The sequence below is a fragment of the Nicotiana tabacum genome, chromosome 10 (assembly GCF_000715075.1).
Source record: "Nicotiana tabacum cultivar K326 chromosome 10, ASM71507v2, whole genome shotgun sequence".
Lineage (NCBI taxonomy): Eukaryota > Viridiplantae > Streptophyta > Magnoliopsida > Solanales > Solanaceae > Nicotiana > Nicotiana tabacum.
Window position 1 is genome coordinate 80295647 of NC_134089.1, and position 16719 is coordinate 80312365.

General features: G+C 38.9%; 1 pseudogene; it reads left to right on the forward strand.

The window, feature by feature from the left end:
- The first annotated feature begins 532 nt into the window (after positions 1-532).
- On the forward strand, positions 533-2581 carry LOC142165194 (cleavage and polyadenylation specificity factor subunit 3-I-like; annotated as a pseudogene).
- The last annotated feature ends 14138 nt before the right edge of the window (positions 2582-16719 follow it).

Below are 16719 nucleotides of genomic sequence, written 5' to 3' on the forward strand. Positions count from 1 at the left end.
AAAAAGAGTTCACATTAGACAAAATAGTCGTTTAATTATTATCCTAATAATTAAGATTTTTCAGTAAAAAAGGGCAACTCGGTGCACTAAGCTCCCGCTATGCGCGGGATTCGGGGAAGGGCAGGACCACAAGGGTCTATTGTACGCAGTCTTATCGTGCATTTTGCAAGAAGTTGTTTCCACAACTATATTTAAGATTTTGAAACTTTTACATTAAAATTAATCAACCCAAAACTGTTCTGATTCACACCATAAAATCAATGAAAATTTGAGAAATATGGACTAAGTTCTTGGACCACCCATCTCCCAAAAAAACCCATACGACTGATAAAGTCAATAGCTTGAAAATTTTCTCTCAAACTTAACCGGAATTTAATTTAAACTTGCTAGAATTTTTTTCTTGAATACTCTGATTTTTGTTTTCTCTCTGTCTAGTAGTTGTTGTTTTTTCTCTTTTCATTCTTGTGAACTGTTCCTACTCTCGCTTGTCATCCAAGGAAGAAGATTTTGCAGGAGAGGTCGTAGGTCTGTGATGTTTAGTGTAGAAAGGGAGAAAGAGATGATGGAAGGAAGAAGTGAAGGATATGATCGGGTGAAATTTTTTTGGTTGGGGGAGGTGTTCTTTTGAAAAAGAAGAAAAATGGAAAACAAATGTGAAAAAAGCAACCTGCCAGAGTTTCGGACTGGATCTGGTTGTAATATCTTAGGGGCAAATAAATTCACTTCAAATTAGAATAGTGGGGTATTAGATCACCTGTAAAGTGTGGGTGTGTAAATGACTTTTTTGGACAAGTTTAACGGGCAATTTATGCCTTTTCTCTTCTTTTTAAAAGATTTAGCAAACATATATGGCTAGGGTTATTTGACATGTGAAAACTTGTTCTGTAGGTTGTCGACTTCCATCAGACTATGGAAGTAAATGACATTCACTTTTGGTGTTATACTGCCGGTCTTGTCCTTGGTGCTGCCATGTTTATGGTTGATATTGCTGGTGTTCGAGTTCTCTATACAGGAGACTACTCCCGTGAAGAAGACAGGCATCTCCGTGCTGCTGAGACCCCAGAATTTTCTCCAGATATTTGCATTATAGAATCAACTTATGGTGTTCAACTCCATATGCCACGTCAGATAAGAGAGAAGCTTTTCACTGATGTGATACACTCAACACTCATGCAAGGGCGGTCGGGTGCTGATTCCTGCTTTCGCCTTGGGACGTGCACAGGAACTTCTCCTCATCCTGGAGGAATATTGGTCTAACCATCCTGAACTTGCTAATTTCCCCATATATTATGCTTCTCCACTTGCAAGAAAGTGTATGGCTGTCTATCAGGCTTACATCAATTCCATGAATGAAAGGATCCGCAATCAGTTTGCCAGCTCAGATCCATTCAATTTCAAACATATTTCTTCCCTGAACAGTATTGAAGATTTTACAGACAACAAACCATGTGTTGTGATGGCAAGCCCAGGTAGTCTTCAAAGTGGTTTGTCAAGGCAGCTGTTCAATAAATGGTGCTCTGACAAGAAAAATGCTTGTGTTATACCTGGGTATGTGGTGGAAGGGACCTTGGCTAAGACTATCATCAATGAACCGAAGGAAGTCACCTTACAAAATGGCTTGAGTGCTCCACTTAATATGCAGGTTCATTATATTTCATAATCAGCTCACACGGATTATGCTCAGACTAGTACCTTCTTGAAAGAACTGATGCCTCCCAACATAATTCTAGTCCATGGAGAGGCTAATGAGATGGGAAGGCTCAAGCAGAAACTTACCTCCCTCTTTGCTGATGGAAATACTAAAATAATTACGCCCAAGAACTGTCAATCAGTTGAAATGCACTTCAACTCTGAGAAAATGGCTAAAACTGTTGGAAATCTGGCTGAAAAGACCCCTGAAGTGGGTGAAATTGTCAGTGGTTTACTTGTAAAGAAAGGTTTCACTTACCAGATCATGGCATCTGATGATCTCCATGTCTTTTCTCAGCTATCCACTGCAAATGTCACACAGAGAATTACTATCCCATATTCAGGTGCTTTCGCCGTTATACAACACAGGCTTAAGCAAATCTATGAAAGTGTAGAGTCCTCGACAGATGAGGAATCTGGTGTTCCAAGTTTGCGAGTGCATGAGCGAGTGACAGTGAAGCAGGAGTCAGAGAATCATCTTTGCACAGCAGATCCAATTAGTGACATGGTATCTGACTCCATCGTGGCATTGGTTTTGAATGCCAGCAGGGAGATGCCTAAAGTATCAGTTGAGTCGGAAACGTTGATGAACGAGGAGGAAGATGCCAAGAAAGCTGAGAAAATAGTCCATGCACTCCTTGTTTCTCTGTTTGGTGACGTGAAATTTGGGAACGACGGTAAGCTGGTAATAAATGTTGATGGGAATGTGGCTAATCTTGATAAACAAACTGGTGATGTTGAATGTGAAAATGAAGGTCTCAAGGAGAGAGTTAGGACTGCATACCGGAGAATTAGAAGTGCTGTGAAGCCAATACCGCTTTCTGCAGCTTAGTCTCTTGTACTTTTTCTTTACTGAGTTAGAGATTGTATGCAAGAATAACATTGTACTTTATTTTCAGCTTCATAGATAGGAAGCAAAATATATTCTGAATTCATTGTTCTGTTCAGTAAATCTCTCTTTTCCCTCTAATTTGTTTGATCTGAAATTTCTTCTGTTCCAAGTTGTGGATGTTGGTGTTATGCATTTGGATAATTTTGGTAGAATTTTCTCCAAGGTACTATGTTTATTTTCCTTAGATTTGGATGTTTGAGCTGGAAAGAAATTCTTTACCAGTCATCGATGAACTGGCCATGAATGTTAGCACGAAGAATCTTTGAGCATGTGATCAGAAGTTCTAAAAAGCAATCTTACCCGATTATTTGCTGCTCCCCTTACAGGCGCATCCCATGCAATGGCATTTCTGTTAGATGATTATAATACTTTTGGGCAGGATACTATTTGTCAGTTCAGATTTGTATGATGATCTGTTTTCCAATCATTGGTCCGCTAGTTTAAAATAGACTTGCTGCTCTTCTTTTTTGTTGATTGGATGTTGTTACCTTTAACGGACACTAGTAGTCATTTTTATTTCATGGTTCACGTTAAATCTAATAGTCAGAGTTTGTTAATATTGTACGGAGACTAAACATGCACTATTTAACAACTTTAAAAAATAAGCTTCTCAAAATATATTTAAAAGATTATTCTAAGTCTCTCCCAATTATAAGAGATCATTCTCGCAAGTGGAATACAACTTATTTTATGTTAATACAAGTAATATAACTTAAAGTGGAAAAACGGGCATTCTCGCAAATCAAACAAATGGAGGAAAATTTTGAAACAAAAGAAAAAAGTAGTGACAAATGTTTCTCACAATTGCCATACAATTTTAATTCGTGTAAACCTATTTAGTCAGACAATGAGTTTAATAAAAGGCAGAATAACCGGAGAGATACTTGTACTTTCTTTAGTTTAGTCTACGTATTCCACGAAGTTTCATTTAGAAATGTGAACTCGATCAAAATTGTATTTTAAACATATCCAACCTTGTGCATTGTTCACTCTCCTTGATACGGAGGACACATCAGATCCACTGGATAAGTAATATCCATATCATAATTTACTTTTACAAAAAAAAATATTGTTTATAAAAATTTCAAATCAATTTCTTTTTCTCAAAAGGAAAAAAAGAGAAGAAAAGAATCCCACACCTTTCTCTCCTCTCTCCACATTCCGAGCTCTCTGTCTTTCACCCACCATCATCATTTTCACTCTTAAAAGTTCACAAAATTCTCACATGGTGACAAGTTACTTCTTGCCACTCTTCATAGTTTTTTCCTCTATTTAACCACTTCTTTCTACTCTATTCTTCCCACTTACAAAAGGTCAAAACCCTCAATTCCACCCAATATAACAATCTAAATTATGCACAAAAAGAAATAATTCAACAATTAATTTTGTCGATAGCCTCAAATCTTCATTCTTTAAGGCCAACAAAAAGAAAACAGAGAATTGAATTGTTTAAAGGCATAGAATCTGTGGACAAGAAGGCTTGTAAAATTTCCATTAATGTTGATGGTATATCGCCGTTAAGAACCAAATCACCAAATCTGTTGAGCTCGAACTATTTCAAGACCCAAACTATTTCACCAATTGCTTCACTGAAGTGCTCATGTGCTAATGAAGCACTAGTTGTTTGTTTAAATAATCGGGATTGGACTAGAGTGGGCGACTCTTAATAATGGTTCTAGTGGATTCAAGATTTTAGGTGTGGTACTTAAGGATTTTTAGGTTTGTTATGTGGCTGAGAATTGAGTTTTGCAGTAGAGTGTCAAGGGTACTTGAAGCATTTTTATGTTATCAATGGGTTTGCGGTGCAATGTTAGAAAAATAGGAGAAACAACTTTGGATTCGCAGAAGATCTAATCAGCCTAGATATATCAGTTGGACTTACTATAGACTGCATGATGAGGGTATGAAATGGATTATGGATATTGAAACGATGTGGTCTCGTGATTTGGGTCACTCGGGATGAGTGTTGATTGAGATCCGTTATGTGATTGAATAGAGGTATTGATTCTAAAGGCAAGTCAAGAAGAAATCAGAAGAAACTGAGTCAACCTAGTAGTGGTTTGGATCAACATAGTTAAGAAAATGATCGGTTCCTTCAGTATGGTAAGGCAATACAAGTGTTTCGTGGTTGTACGTGCAGACTTAACAGCCTTCATAATTTGATTGATTTGGAGGTATTTGATTCTGATGGTTTTGATTATGTGTAAATAGGTCCCGAAAGAGTTATGACGGTTTAGAACACGACTTGAGTTGTATGTCTTTTGTGGCTATGGGAAGTTGGTTGTATATGTCACACCTCCTTTTTACACACCCGCGTGGGTACAAGGGAGTTTTTCCAATTAAAGGACAATCGAAACGAGATTGGTTCATTTATTTCAGAGTCGCCACTTGGGAGATTTAGGGTGTCCCAAGTCACCAATTTTAATCCCGAATCGAGGAAAAAAATGACTCCATATTACAGTCTGCGTACCAGAAATCCGGATAAGGAATTCTGTTAACCCGGGAGAAGGTGTTAGGCATTCCCGAGTTCTGTGGTTCTAGCACGGTCGCTCAACTGTTATATTCGGCTTGATTAATCTGATTTTTACTCAAATATGAACTTATGTGCAAATTTTAACTTTTTACTGCTTTCATTATTATTGTTATTATCTTACGAGAATTGCAACATCGTGGAAACATATCTCGAACCACGTTACATCAATGCACACGTGGTTGTTGACATATCTCGACTCGGTTGGGATTTGGATTTGGGTCACACAAATGTACACCCGAGTTAAGGAGAATAAATTATTAAAGGCGCGCCTAAAGCAACTAGCGTCTTGTTATTTTGGGGAAGGCCTGTAAAATTCGCTAAACGGCCTGTCCTCGAATTCTAAGTATTTTAATATATACATTTAGAGGGCCCCGCGACTTGTACATTTGTTTGTCGAGGCTCGTCTCATTTATTATTAAAGAATTTGCAACGTCATGGAAATGCATTTCGGGTCACGCCATAATCAATATACCCGTGATTAGAGACACATTTCGATTCCGTTGAGATTTGGATTTGGGTCACATAAATGTGCACCCGAGTTTAAGGAGATAACATTATTAAATTTGTAGTCTCTTCTGATGGTGCTGGACTTGACAATTATATTCAACATCTGTTTGTTCATTTGTCACTTCTAAAGCACCGTTGGGCGACACTCCCATTCTCATTATTCTGAACGACCCTCATGCCAATTTGGCGAATCTTTGCCTTTTAACGGTTTTCTTTGCGTTTAACTTGCCCCAGTTCCATATGACTCGGGCTCTGAATAATCTCAAACCGTCTTTATTTCCTTTAAATGGTCTGATCGCCATTCCAGGGTTTTATGATTAACTTTTAAGGTTAGGCCCAAACTGTGTGCGCATGTCATGTCACTAGAATCGGCACTGAACAAAAATGATAAAAGGACTAAACAAAAGATGACTAGATATGATATAAGACCGGATTTTGCATTAGACCGGTGAAATGGTTTGAATAACAAAACAAACAAAACAAACCAGAACAAAATCCTGAAACAAACTGGACAAAATTTAAACAACCACTATGAAAAAACGGAAAGATAAAAAAGTTTGACACAAGACAAAATCCGAATTATAACCCTAATAATCCGAACAACAGAAATGACCACAAAATAAGCCACCACAACTTCTCTCTTGCTGACCAAGGGACGAAGCGTCCTCCCACTTTATCAAAAATTGGCATCTTAGCCACTGAGCTTTGCATCAATACTGCCAAGACCATTACCCGCTTCAACATCGTCACCCTCTGTCAACAAGTTCTCGATAGGGTTCGAGTGCTCCATGTCACTGTTATTGATCACAATCCACCCTTCTTGGATCATTCTTTCTATTTCTCTTTTCAAATCCCGACAGCTTTCAACATTGTGCCCCTGGGCGTTGGAATGGTATTCACACCTTTTAGAAGGGTCAAAGCTTCTTGCACGTGGGTCCACACGATTTGGAGGAATATGTGCAATCATGTCATGATTCTTTAATTTCTCAAATAAGCTTTCATAGGACTCTCCTATTGGTGTAAAATTATCTTTCAACCTTTGTTCCCCTTTATACCACTGGCTTGACTGTGGGTTATAGGGCACCTGAAAATTTTGTGGAGACTTCTGGAGATTTTGTGATGCTCGTGCTCACCTCCTGGGGTGTTTTGGTGGATGGACAACATACTGAGGTGGAGCGACAGAGTATTAAGTGTCCTGAGGTGGATAATACTGCTCAGGGGAGCCATAGAAAATCTGAGGAGGCTGCTCATACTTTCGAGATGTTCTCCTGGGACCTCTTCTAGACCCTGATGTCATCATGATTTCTTCAATCTCCTCATTTATGTCGCTAAGATTATCTGACTCAACCCGGACAGCCTGAGTTGCGGCTTTAAGAACAACTTGACTTATAATTTTGCCTGTCTTAAGACCATTCTCTACCATTTCTCCAATTTTGATTGCTTCCGAGAAGGTTTTGCCAACTGCGGACACCATGTTTTGAAAGTAATCTGGCTCTTGCGCTTAAAGGAAGACAGTAATTAGCTCGTGGTCATCCATGGGTGGCTTAACTCGAGCTGCTTGCTCTCTCCATTTTATGGCATATTCCCTGAAACTTTCACTTGGTTTCTTCTTCAGGTTTGAAAGGGAAATGCGGTCTGAGGGAATGTCGATGTTGTATTAGAATTGTCTGACAAAGGCCTGTGCCATGTCATCCCAGACATACCAGCGAGACGTGTCTTGATCCATAAACCATTCGGAGGCTACTCCCGTAAGGCTTTCCAAAAAATAAGCCATCAACAATTCTTCATTTCTTCCCGCACCTCTCAGTTGATTGCAATACCTTTTCAGGTGGGCTATGGGATCTCCATGTCCATCGTACTTTTCAAATTTGGGAGTCTTGAAACCAGGAGGCAAGTGGACATCGGGGAACATACATAGATCTTTGAAGGCAACACTCTTTTGGCCTGCCAACCCTTGCATGTTTTCCAAACATTGTTCTAAGCTTTTCACTCTTTGGGTCATTTCTTCCTGTACCATCTTTCGGGCAGGCTTCTCAGTTTTTGCAGCAAGATCAAACGAGTACGAGTGGTACTCAGGAGAGTGGTACTGCTCTTGTTGTGTCGCAAATTGTGACTCATGACGAGGAACCCTCCGACTCTAAGTCTCTGGAGCACTTGTAACAGCTTCAACGTTAGTTGTCATTTTTCTTTGAGGCACAAACCGACCACCTCAACTTTCTTCACAATTCAAAACCAAATATGTTAGAATGGACTCAGTCGGTCCTTATTATTATCAATATATATATATATATTTATTTATTTATTATTATTTTTTTACCTTTTTTTTTCCTTTTTACTTTTTTTTTCTCTTTTTCATTTTTTTTTCGTGGTCGAATCTTATGGAGATTGCCTACGTATCATGACCCTGCATGAATCAGACCTTGCGTAGTTCGGACTAATAAAAGATAAACAATAATGAACATTTTTTCTTTTCACTTTTCATATTAAAACAAACTGGGTTTCAAAGGTTTAAAGATGACCTACAAACTTGAAAATCAAACAACCCGCCTATTTTAATCAAAAGGTTTACAAACTTCAAAAACAAATGGCCAACTTCCTTCCTCCATTTGCTAATTTTAACCAAATGGTTGTTTTTGCAAACGTGGCCCTTTCCAACTTTCACATGAATTTTGAGGCCGAGGAGGATTATTTTATGACGCCTTACAAACTTGTCCATTCTTTTACGAAAATAACCTTTCGACAACTGAAAGATACTCTAAGGCTATTTCAGCAAGAACGATTTAAGACGCGGCCGAAGCTGGCTCGGCTTATTATGACAAAATTTGAATGGTATTCACCTGACCGCCTACTCTTTTTTTCAAATTACAATAAAACTTGGTGTTGCAAACACGGCCCTTCAGCGCCTCGGGGACGAAGATTTTTAAGGCTGTGTGGGTCCATATCTCAAAATGACCCAAAGGTGGCTGTTTATGCCAGGTCAGCCTTCCGGCGTCCCTTTCGGGAACATTCGGCTATTTATGACAAAACAGCATCACCTGACTTATTTATAACTCTTTTTTATCGTTTTTCAAATTAGAAAAGTCAATATTGCAAACACGGCCTTTCAACGTCTCGGGGACGAAGATTTTTAGGCTGTGGGGGTCAACTGGACCAAGTCTTAAAAATGACCCAAAAGTGGCTGTTTATGCAAAGTCAGCCTTCCGGCGTCCCTTTCGGGAACATTCGGCTATGTCTTGATAAAACAGCGTCACCCGACTTCTTTATGAAATTTGACATATATATTTTTGCTATATTTTTTTTTGTAAAAGGGGAAGTTGGACATCACCCGACTTATTTATGAAAAAATCTTGACATGTTTTTTTTATTATTATTTGTTTTTGGCTTTTTAGCAAAAGGGGGGTTGGACCCGATGAGGGTTTCCTACGTATCTCACATCCGGTGAGAATCAAACCCGCGTAGTTCGGGCAAATAAACTATTTTTGAGAAGACCCTTTTCCATTTTCTATTCTTTTTTTTTATATATATAACAAACAAACAAACTATTATTTTTCATTCATAACAAACAAACTAACTAACGTAAAAAACATTCCTTCTTTTTTCATTTGTTTTTCCTATTCTAAAGAAAAAGAAAATGTTTTTTTTTGGAATTTTTACCTTTAATAAAAGAAATGCTTGAATTTTTAAAGAAGAATCAAAATATTTTTGAATTTTTTTTGGATTATATATATATTTATTTTAGAACAAATAATAAAATCATGTTCAACGCCCGACTCTTTTTATTTTATTTTTGGCATTTTCATAGACAAACAAAATAAAATAAAATAAAACATTTTAAAAACCAGACTCTTTTTCATTTTCATTTTCATGGCAAAACAAACTATTTTCTTTTCTATATTTTTTGACAGAACAATGATGATTTTTTCTCTCTATTTTTCCTTTGCTTTTAATATAACAAACTAATAAGACATTTTTTTCATTTTCTCAAAATTTCGGCAGAGTTTCGATACTACTCGGACATTCATTTTTTTTTTCTTATAAAAATAAGTAGTTATATCTCTACACAGTTATTTTCTCATTTTTTCACGTTTTTTTTAATCCGTGGAAAATGATGAAGACATACAAAATCTTTTGAATTTTCATGCTTTGTTTTTATATGTATTTTTATTTTTTTATATTTATTATTATTTTCAAAAATGTGGCATGAGAAACATAAGGATTTCCAAGACATCTTGGATTTCGCAAATGTTCCCCATGCGCTTTTCCCAACATGTGAAGCATGGGGGACATAGGGAATTCCAAGACTTCTTGGATTCCACAAATGTTCCCCATGTGCCTTTTCCCAAAAATGAAGCGTGGGGGACATGTGGAATACCAAGGCTTCTTGAATTCCACAATGTTCCCCATGTGCTTAATTAATATAATAGCATGCTTATCTAAAAAAAATCGTGCAACTTTCTTATTTAACGTGATCAGCATGATAAAGAGTGTCATTTGTCCGCAAATATCATTGGTCCGCCAAATGACCCATTCACCCTTGAATAAATACAACATGTAGCACATAGGATGCCATAAGATGGTCTATTATTTTCAGGTTGCTTGTCCTAGACGGACCCAACCCCTGTGTTGAGTCCCCTAAGTCAAATGCACATGATGCAAATAAACGTTCCTACTAGGGATCCGACATGAAGTCACGTTATTCTATGTTCAAAACCTGGGTCGGTGTTCTAGACAGTGTACCCGAGCGGACAACTCGAGCTGAGGAAGGAGCTCCTTTCCGGGAACCAAAAGGCCAGCCGACTTAGAAACTTTCCGAGCCTCTTTTATTTAGGGTATGACACTAACAGAATAAGGAGTCTCAACCAGTAAGCACATCCCCTGAGGTAAGAAGAGAAGGGTTTCGGCACAGTTTATATACAGTTCAGATAATATCAAAGCGGTAAAAGACAACATTTAGTATGTTATGTCAAAACATGTAATATATATCAGATAATAAAGCCAAATATAACAATTATTCTAAGCTCGAATCCTTGAGCCCTGAACCAGCGGTTCTGGGTTTAATTTCCAGCAGCGGTTTTGTCATACTGGGTTTATAACCTGGGTATACGTTCTAGACTGTGTACCCGAGTGGACAACTCGAGCCGAGGAGGGGGCTACGTACCGGGGACCCGCGAGATCGTCCGGCTTTGTAACTTGTCCGACTTCTTTCTTATTTCAGGTATTGACACTAACAGAATAGGGAGTCTCGTCCAGCGAGCTTCTCCCCGGAGGTAAGGAGAGAAAGGTTTCGGCACAGTTTATATGTACAGTTCAAGTAATATCAAAGCGGTAAAAACAGTATTTAGCACATTAGGCTCAACATGTAAAAATCAGATAAAACCGAATATAACAATTTGTCTAAGCTCGAATTCTAACCCTGAACCAGTGGTTCTGGGTCTATACTCCCCAGTGGAATCGCCAGAGCTGTCACACCTCCTTTTTACACACCCGCGTGGGTACAAGGGAGTTTTTCCAATTAAAGGACAATCGAAACGGGATTGGTTCATTTATTTCAGAGTCGCCACTTGGGAGATTTAGGGTGTCCCAAGTCACCAATTTTAATCCCGAATCGAGGAAAAAAATGACTCCATATTACAGTCTGCGTACCAGAAATCCGGATAAGGAATTCTGTTAACCCGGGAGAAGGTGTTAGGCATTCCCGAGTTCCGTGGTTCTAGCACGGTCGCTCAACTGTTATATTCGGCTTGATTATCTGATTTTATACAAATATGAACTTATGTGCAAATTTTAACTTTTTACTGCTTTCATTATTATTGTTATTATCTTACGAGAATTGCAACGTCGTGGAAACATATCTCGAACCACGTTACATCAATGCACACGTGGTTGTTGACATATCTCGACTCGGTTGGGATTTGGATTTGGGTCACACAAATGTACACCCGAGTTAAGGAGAATAAATTATTAAAGGCGCGCCTAAAGCAACTAGCGTCTTGTTATTTTGGGGAAGGCCTGTAAAATTCGCTAAACGGCCTGTCCTCGAATTCTAAGTATTTTAATATATACATTTAGAGGGCCCCGCGACTTGTACATTTGTTTGTCGAGGCTCGTCTCATTTATTATTAAAGAATTTGCAACGTCATGGAAATGCATCTCGGGCCACGCCATAATCAATATACCCGTGATTAGAGATACATTTCGATTCCGTTGAGATTTGGATTTGGGTCACATAAATGTGCACCCGAGTTTAAGAAAATTAAATTATTAAAGGCGCGCCTAAAGCGACTAGCGTATCATTTATTTTGGGTAGGGCCGTGAAATTTGCTAAACGGCCTGTCCCGGAATCTAGGTATTTGATACATATATTTTTGTGAGGGCTCCGCAATTTGTACATGTTTTATGTGGCGAAGCTCGTCTCATTTTTATTATTTGAGGGCAAACTTAAGACAACTACGATTTTCTACCAATGAAGTCATCCGAGGTTAAACAAGAAAAACAACGATTCCAACAGGTAATAATATCCATGGTAAAAATGAAAAATAGAATAACCTCGTTCATATGCTCACATTTACTTTAAGCATGCAGTAACTAAACATAGAATAAACATTTTTAACACAACAACAAAAAATTGCATTGTTGACATTCATAAATATCGAATATTCTCATTTTTTGCCTCGAACCATAATATGCAAAACGAATGAAATGAAACAAAGGACGAAGAACACTAACCTTCGAACCTCGACAATCCTAGAACGACAAACAGTGCCTCCTACGGAACTCGAACCTGACCTCACTCGACGAGGAACAATGATGAAACCTCGGACAAACACCTCGACGTACCGGACCTCGACGAACCAAAGACGACCTCAACGGACTGCACGACTACAGTGAAGGAACAACGATAACGTGGGCTGATTGGTTGTCGTGTTTGGACAGAACAGCTGGAGCAGTGGTGGTGGGTCGACGGGATAGTGACGACGCAGCAGCAGCTGCGACGAGCAGCTGGGGACGAGGGTGATGGTTTGGGTCGTTTGCTCGTCGACTGGTTAGTGACGACGGTGGTGTTTGGACGGTGTTTGGGTGGTGTTCGACGGACGGGTGGTTTTCGGGTGTTGCGACGATTTGGGTGGTGGACGAGATGTGTATGGAGCTGGTTTCAATGGAGGGAGCTGGCAGCTTGTAGCGACGATGGAGGGGGGGGGAGCTGGAGGTTGACGGTGGTTTTGGTGGTGGTTTCGCTGGGGTGCGAGGGTGGTTTTACGTGAGGGGGTTGTTTGTTGGTGGTTCCGGCAGCTGGGGCGACGAATGGGCTGGTGGTTATGGTCGTTTGAGCAGTTGACGGAGGTGGAGGGAGCTAGTAGTTTTCGGACGGTGTCGAGGGGGCAGTGGTTGTTTGACGACAAGGGGGGGGGGGGGAGCTGGAGGTTGACGGTGGTTTTGGGGTTTTTACAGTAGGTTTTTTCGTTTCTTCCTTCAGGAGGAAGGAGATGAATAGTCTCCTTTTCCTTTTCAAAATTTTCAAATCCCCCCTGTCCCAAACCTTTTGTCCGTGCATTTGTAATGGTTTTGCCCAGAAAAATGAGCCCCACGCGTGGTAGGGTTCGAGACTTGTGTCCCCCACGCGTGGTGGGGTTCCCCGTGTATGGGATTCCGTCCGTGTTCCCCACGTGTGGCGGACTCGGATTATTATGGGCTAGGTCCGAAAATTAGACCTAAAAGCGGGTAAGTTTGAACCCGAATATTATTCTTTTTCTCGAACCCGATTAAGGACACGACGTTGCTTAACTAGTCCTATGCAAGCAAAATAACTACCAAAAATAAGACTAATATTCAAACAAAACTATATCTTTTTTAAATATTTTTCAAGATTTAAAATAGCTACAAAATATTAATAAAACTATTTTTTTTTGTAATTTTCGTTTTTTAATAAAGACAAAATATAAAGTAATATTTTTTGTATTTTTCCAAAATTAAAATGACTACAAAACATTAGTAGAATTATATGTTTTTGTAATTTTCGAATTTATATAAAGTACCAAAATAAAGTACAATTTTTGTATTTTTTCAAGTTTATGAGAAATACATAAACTAAAATTTATATATGTATTTTTGTGATTTTTTCTTTTTGCAACGAAATAAAGTAAAAATAGTTAAAATGGCTATATTAGACCCAATTTCATATATTCACGCCAAAAATGTGAAAATTCTTGGGGAGGGTCAAAAATCCGGTGTCTACAGTATGTCACGATTCTTCTTCTAAAATGAGTTAAGTGAAAGGTTCTAGCCGATGAAATGTTTATTCTACTGGTGGTTCAGGAGTTATTATGAAATTCTTGTACTCTCGCGTAGCAGCATGATAGGTGTAATGAGCGGTGTAGAATTGGAATTTGAGGATCACGGTTGCGATCCAGTTTTGACAGGAATTTCACGAGCTTGAAAGAGCTGGGGAGATATTTCATATGTTCAGAGTATGTTGGTGTTATTTTTGTGTCGCCTAAGAATGGTATTCTGTGGAAGAGGCATTGTGTTTGATTTATGGATTCTTGATTTGCATTACAATAATAATATGGTTGGTAGCAATGGATGTGTAGATTTTGCTACCTGGTGCGGAAGGTCTTGGGAGTATCTCCCGTGGGATGATTGTATAAGTGTGATGTGTCAGCCATTTATATGGTAGAGATTGAAATCAGGTATGTAGATTCTAGTACTATAACTAATGGGAGAGTTTATGTCTGAGTAGGCTCTCTATTTCTTTAGTTGTGGACTATGAGAGTTTGTTCCAGAATAGATGCTAGATCTTATGCACCATGAATAAGGTCATTGTGGATCTTTGGAAGGTTATTGGCCCATCTTGGGATGATAGGAATCGGCTTGAGGTCCATTGGTAGACCTAATATGAATGTATATTTTATACCAGATCAGATATGCTTATTCGGCATAGCATCGCTTATGGATGGGTCTTCGAGCGTGGTGGATGATATTCTTGCCTTCCCCTATTTCAGGTGCTACTCTTTATGCTATGTCGGTTGTGAGACATCTTGATTATTCACACGTGTGTTGAGATCCTATGTAGCTTGTGGTGTTATGTGAGCGAGATGTCTCTTGAGATGCAGGTCATTTATTGCACCTTAGTCGTGCTTGGTATTTTGTAGCGCATAACATTATTTGTTTCCCCAGAGTTGTGTTTCTGCATTTGGCATGTTGTGGTAGATATTCGGGAATTTCGTAGGTATGCATTTTCGCTCAATGAGTATTTCCTTATTAATCGTTATGTATGGATCGGATGGCACGCCTCCACGGGTATGATGTTTAGATCGAGATGCAAGCCAAAACAATGAGATGTTGAGTACAGTTCCTTATACTTATTTTGTGTGTTTTATTTTTCACTCTGAGATAGGTTCATAGCATTGGTTTGATTGTTTTTGTTCGTTGTGCAGGACGGATAGTCTTGTATTCAGGTTCGTTATTCTTTATGGGTCATATTCGAGTTGTGGCTTGTTGGCATATTGATGATATCGTGAGATTTTAGATGGTGTTTGAGGTGTCTTATTGCCCGAGCAGTTTGTACTGGGTGATAAAAGGTTGTTGGACCTGGAATTAGTGCAATCAGATTTATATAATGTATATTAGAGGGAAAATATCACTAATCAGTTCAGAATGTGGCAATGGTTCTCGCCAAGCGGAAAGACTCCATGAGTTATTGATTTGGTAGGTGGTTTTGAGTTTCTACACATCTCTTTTATTATTGCAATATTGTGAGGGTTGGAACAGGGCTTATATGCGTTATGAGGTATATTACAGGCGTCAAGTTCGTGAATTTGCAGCTATTATGGTTGGAGGATGTTATTATGAACATATGAATTATGTATTGCATTGCGTGAATTCAGCATGGGTGCATGATCATGTTTTGGTACAACGAGTTGAGATTGATACCATGTGCGTATGTTAGTATCAGACCTGGTAGAGAATTCTGATTGTTGGAATTTGGTTCTAAGGCTTATGGGCTAAGGTGACAGAAAGGATATTTAGTCTCGCTTGAGCTAATGTGCTCATATGGGGTGTGGTGGCACGGGTAGGTGCACGAGGAGTTAAACAGTGATTTTGGGCAACTCTGGAACAGTTCTTAGCACGTTCGAGGACGAACATATGTTTAAGTGGGGGAGAATGTAACGACCCGATCAGTCATTTTGCGCTCTAGCATGTCGTTCGGCGGTTTGAGACCTTGAGTAGCTTCACTTAATGTATTATGACTTGCACGTGTAGTCGGATTAGATTTTCGGTAATATTAGAGTTGGTTTGGAAGAATAATTCTCAATTCAATACCTTTAAGTTGAAAGAGTTGACCAAGGTTTGACTTTTGAGTAAATGACCTCAGATCAGAATTTTGATGATTCCATTAGGTCCGGATGATGATTTTGGACTTAGACATATGTCCGAATTTGGATTTGGAAATCCATAGGTTGTTTTGATGTTTTTCTTGACAAAAGTTAGAAGATTTAAGGTTTAGAAGGTTGATAGGTTTGACCGAGAGTTGACTTTATTGATATCAGATCCGGATTATGGTTCCCAGAATTGTTGTAGGTCTGTTACGTTATTTTGGGCTTGCATGCAAAATATGAGGTCATTTTGAGTTGCTTTGGTATGATTCGGTGAAGCTTCGAGTAGGTTCGTGTTATGTTTTGAGACTGGTTTGTGTGATTGGACGGGGTTCCGGGGCCTCAGGTGTGTTTTAGAAGTGTTTGGGTTGTGTTGCGCTTTTATTTAATGTTTCAACATCGTTTCTTTGGGTGCAAAGGATACTACATTGATCAAACAATTTGTGATTATATTGAACCATCAGATCTGTATCATAATTACGGAACCATAGCAATAAAAATCGTCGAATTCTGAGATCGTATGAGAAGTTTTGCCCATTTCTGTGTCAGGAAAGATTGCTGGTTTTTGGTGCGAACATTTGTTCTTCGTGAATGCAAAGAAGGATTTCTGGGTTGACCCATCAATATGAAAAATTGTTCTTCGCGAACTTTAAGGTATCCCGCAAAGGCGAAGAACAAAAATTACTTGGCAGTGTTTTAAATGGCTTGACCGAGCATTTTAGTAT